The sequence below is a fragment of the Triplophysa rosa genome, unplaced genomic scaffold, assembly GCF_024868665.1.
Source record: "Triplophysa rosa unplaced genomic scaffold, Trosa_1v2 scaffold11_ERROPOS9267472+, whole genome shotgun sequence".
NCBI classification, from domain to species: Eukaryota; Metazoa; Chordata; class Actinopteri; order Cypriniformes; family Nemacheilidae; genus Triplophysa; species Triplophysa rosa.
Genome location: NW_026634101.1, coordinates 53,475 through 58,481, shown reverse-complemented (window position 1 = coordinate 58,481; position 5,007 = coordinate 53,475). Strand labels below are relative to the sequence as shown.

General features: G+C 43.2%; 4 non-coding genes across 4 annotated transcripts; 2 read left to right on the top strand and 2 right to left on the bottom strand.

The window, feature by feature from the left end:
• The first annotated feature begins 224 nt into the window (after positions 1-224).
• trnam-cau (transfer RNA methionine (anticodon CAU)) lies at positions 225-298 on the top strand. Its single transcript has one exon. It is a non-coding gene; the product is annotated as a tRNA-Met (tRNA).
• A 307-nt stretch (positions 299-605) lies between these two features.
• On the bottom strand, positions 606-688 carry trnay-gua (transfer RNA tyrosine (anticodon GUA)). Its single transcript is given in 2 exon segments — positions 606-641; positions 656-688. It is a non-coding gene; the product is annotated as a tRNA-Tyr (tRNA).
• Positions 689-1,685: 997 nt separating this feature from the next.
• Positions 1,686-1,759, top strand: trnam-cau (transfer RNA methionine (anticodon CAU)). The gene has a single exon. It is a non-coding gene; the product is annotated as a tRNA-Met (tRNA).
• A 465-nt stretch (positions 1,760-2,224) lies between these two features.
• On the bottom strand, positions 2,225-2,297 carry trnar-acg (transfer RNA arginine (anticodon ACG)). The gene has a single exon. It is a non-coding gene; the product is annotated as a tRNA-Arg (tRNA).
• Positions 2,298-5,007: the final 2,710 nt, after the last annotated feature.

The window sequence follows — 5,007 nt, the reverse complement described above, 5'->3', positions numbered from 1 at the left end:
TTTTAACGTTCAGCGATTTCCTCTCTTTTCTATTATTGTATCACATCATGGTCACGAGCAGGAATGTCCGTTCTTAGAACTCCACGCAGCCTGTTTATATCAGCAGTTCCAATCCAACACAAACGTTTGGCAGTAACCAAATGGATAGCGTCCTCGTCACATCAATAAAAAGCCTAGTCTCTTCACTTTTGACTATTGGTGTCCAGTGCTCCATGCCATGGCATGCCTCGTTGGCGCAGTTAGGCAGCGCGTCAGTCTCATAATCTGAAGGTCGTGAGTTCGAGCCTCACACGGGGCAGCCTGGTGGGATTCTTTTGAACTGGTTTCAGATCCAGCTGAGGCCCATTTGTTTGCCGTAATTGTTCATGTACCTTCCGACAGGCTGCCTTGATTAATGCTACACATCGAGCCAGGCACCCCCGGCTCCTGCGGAGGACCGGTCATACGCATGTACTCCCTGGTGGTCTAGTGGCTACGATTCGGCGCTTTCACAGCCGCGGCTCGGGATCGATTCCTGGTCAGGGAATGCGTTTTTGGACGCCCTATGCCGCATTTTCACCAGTCCTTATAAACAATGGTCATTTAAAAGGGGTTAAAAAGATGCGTCCTTCGAGCCGGATTCGAACCAGCGACCTAAGGATGACCAGTGGGACACCTACAGTCCTCCGCTCTACCAACTGAGCTATCTAGATCCCGAGGAATGATATCCTGCCCTCCCATCAGGGGTTGTTGATGCCCAGGAACTGAACCCCCTCTTCTTATCACACCTCTCCCCTTCATCTCTTCAGGCCCTGACCACTGGAAATGTCCTTACACATTTCAGAATCAGAATCAGAAGAATCAGAATCAGAAGAGCTTTATTGCCAAGTGTGCTTGCACACACAAGGAATTTTCTTTGGTGTTGGAAGCTTCTAGTACAGACATTCAACACAATGACAATACAATATAATACGATTTACAGTCTAAAAGATTCTAAATTGTGCATATATAAAATAAAGACTATTTTACAGAAAATGGGGGATAATAACATATAAGAGACATTGTACAGGGTAGTATATAGTAGAATAAACATATTAACAGATTGTATGTACACTTGTGCAAATGGATAATTTAGTAAGTAGAGGTAGTGTTATATACATGTATACATAAGATGTAGATATAATAAGGCACTATAGTGCACACTATAGGAGTAGTGGAAGTGGAATATTGCTCTTAAGGAGCAGTTATCTGTTTAGGAGGGAGATTGCCTGGGGGAAGAAGCTGCTTCTGTGTCTGGAAGTCCTGGTGTTTGGTGCTCTAAAGCGCCGGCCAGAGGGCAGCAGATCAAAGAGTTTGTGTGCTGGGTGTGTGGAGTCAATGATGATTTTTCTTGCCCTGTTTTTCACTCTGGAATCGTACAGGTCCTGAAGTGTGGGCAGAGGAGCACCAATAATTTTCTCAGCACTACGAACTGTCCGTTGTAGTCTTCGTAGGTCTGATTTGGTGGCCGAGCCATACCAAACAGTAATTGAAGTGCACAGAACAGATTCGATGACCACTGAGTAGAACTGNCTGTTTATATGAGCAGTTCCCATTCAACACAAACGTTCGGCAGTAACCAAATGGATAGCGTCCTCGTCACATCAATAAAAAGCCTAGTCTCTTCACTTTTTACTATTGGTGTCCAGTGCTCCGTGCCGTGGCATGCCTCGTTGGCGCAGTTAGGCAGCGCGTCAGTCTCATAATCTGAAGGTCGTGAGTTCGAACCTCACACGGGGCAGCCTGGTGGGATACTTTTGAACTGGTTTCAGATCCCGCTGAGGCCCCATTTGCCTTCCATGCCTTCATGTACCTTACGACAGGCTGCCTTGATAAAGGCTACACATCGAGCCAGGCACGCCAGGCTCCTGCGGAGGACCGGCACACACATGTACTCCCTGGTGGTCTAGTGGCTAGGATTTTACCGCCGCGGCTAGGGTTCGATTCCCGGTCAGGGAATGTGGATTCGGACTCCCTATGGCGCATTTTCACCAGTTCTTATAAACAGTGGTCATATAGAAGGGGTTAAAAAGATTCTTCTTTCGAGCCGGATTCGAACCAGCGACCTAAGTATGACCAGTGGGATGCCTACAGTCCTCCGCTCTACGAACTGAGCTATCGAAGGCAGGGGAACCTGTTGCCGACTGAGCTATTTTTGTCCCAGGTCAGCGGATGTCCCATGGCACGAAAAGGAGCGCAAGTGCAACGAGCCAACCAGGAGTCGAACCTGGAATCTTCTGATCCGTAGTCAGACGCGTTATCCATTGCGCCACTGGCCTTTCCTGCCTCCCTGACTGGGCAGGCAGAATGCATGCTGCCGCCTGACGGACCACAACTTCTCCTGATAACCATGCCCTTCAGCTGATTACTAGCAACTTCAAGGCAGCTGTGATTGGTGCTAGACTCTGCTGGACACTGGTTCTCCAGGAATTGGGTTTGACACCTCTGCCAGAAACTCAGCGAACGAAAGTTTCCATGCAAAGCACGAGGAGGCTTTAGTGTGTTCAAAGCAATGTCAGAAGTGGGGTTCGAACATACTATTGTGTAATTTCTGAGCACATCTAGATATATTTTACATGTATTGAGCACTGTTATTTACCACAGTTATAAATGCACTTGATAAAATACCTAAAAAGTATTAAGAAGTATTCATAGGAACATTAGTATATAGATGGGTTGATCTGAAATCAATTTAATAAGAATGATTACATATAAGTAGGTTTATGATAATGATTTGATTATTTGAAGATGAATGATGATTTAATGATACAATCTGTACCTGTAACCAATGATTGTTCATATAAATGCACTTGATGTCACTTTAAGCATGTTTAAAGCACATTTGAGCACAATGTAACAAGGTAAAATCCAGTGATGTTTTTAGAGGCCTAAAGTTTGAAGCATGTTGTGCTCTCTCTGAAACCTGGGGATTTTCCACTGTTTAAAAGTAACCATGATTACCACATACGCCAAGGTGTGTTTGGTGGTCTCGTATGGAGACCTGGCTTGTTTGGTGGTCTCGTGTGGTAACCATTGTATGCAAATTATTTTAAAAATGATGTAATAGCCAGCGTACCACCATTAGATACGTACCTTGTTGCCTGGGACTTATTGGTGGCAGGCAATTAACAATTGGTTAATAAAAATAAGAGATAACAGGAAAGTACCTGATTGGTTTTAGAAGAGACCACCTTTCAGAAGTTTTACTATAACTGTAGACTGGAAAACACTTGGTTTTTAGATGACTTGGAACATCTCACTTTGTTTGGCTCGAGCAAATAAAGTTAACTCTTGACACCCGGACCTTCTTTGTCTGAGAGATTTTTTGAACTACAAGACTGATATTTTTCCACAACCACTACGCGTCCAGGAGAAGACTGCGACTGAACGCAGCACCTTAACGCGCTCGGTCCACCCTGATGGATTTGGTGTGTGCAAGCTACAACCTGAGAGGATCGGGCGGCTCTGCAACGGCAGTCCTTCGACTTTCGGAATGACTTGTGACTGCAGCCATTCAATGTCACACACAGGCCATTTAGAAATAACGTCCGCCCAGGGGCGCAATTCCCAGGGGGTGCTCACTTTTTGGCACTTACCTCTTCGATTTATTGCTTGATTATAAACCACAAGGTCTTCTTTATCTACATTTAGCAAAAACTATATTAATTACACTAATTTCATTAATGATCGGCATGTTGAGAGATTCCCATGGTTATGCACATAATTAATCGGAACATATTTTACCGAAGAAAGTATATAAGGAGAATCACTAATGGAAACAAGGTCCGGTTGGTCGAGGTGGCGGTGTCGCAACAATTTTTAGAGACTTTCTTACTGTAACTCAGAGAACGGAGCATAAATTTAAATCATTTGAAGTGCTTGCGTTGAACATAATTGTTCCAATTGACAGTAAAAAACCATTGCTTTCTTGTACGTTGGCTACAGTGTATAGACCCCCTGGTCCCTACACTGATTTTCTGAAAGAGTTTGCGGACTTCCTATCGGACCTATTGGTTAACGTTGATAAAGTACTAATTGTCGGAGACTTTAATATCCACGTAGATAGTGCTAACGATGCATTAGCAGTGGCGTTTACAGAGCTATTACACTCTTTTGGAGTAACACAACACATCAATGGACCCACTCATCGATTTAATCATACACTAGACTTGATTATATCTCACGGAGCCGATCTAACCAATATAGATATTATACCTCAAAGCGACGATGTCACTGATCACTATCTTATAACATGTACACTGCGCACTGCAGAAATCAGCCGTTTAACTCGTTATCGACAGGGTAGAACAATTACCTCGACTACTAAAGATAGTTTCACAAAGAGCTTGCCAGATCTGACTCCTTTAATAACCATACCAATAAATATAGAATCGCTCGATGACATGACCAGCAAATTGGGCACTATTTTCTCTAATACATTAGAAGCTGTCGCACCTATGAAGTCAAAAAAGATTAATGAGAAAAACGCAGCACCATGGTACAATAGCACCACTCGCGCCCTTAAAAGAGAAACACGTAAACTGGAGCGCAAATGGAAACAAACCCAATTAGAGGTCTTTAAAATTGCGTGGAAAGAGAGTGCAAACTGTTATAAAAAGGCACTAAAAGCAGCAAAGGCCGAGCACCTCCGTAACCTCATGAAACTAACAAAAACAATCCAAGGTTTTTATTTAGTACAGTTGCTAAACTAACACATAAACAGACTTCACCTGACCTGGGTATTCCGCCACACCTTGGTAGCAATGATTTCATGAATTTTTTTACAGAGAAAATCGAAAACATACGAGACAAAATAGTAAAAACTCAACCTCCAAGTCTGTCCTATAAATTAGTACCAACCATCGCCCCAAAAGAAAGGCTACAGTGTTTTTCACCTATAAAACAGGAAGATTTAATTAAACTTATTGCAACATCTAAACCTACAACTTGCTTATTAGACCCCATACCAACTAAATTATTAAAAGAGTT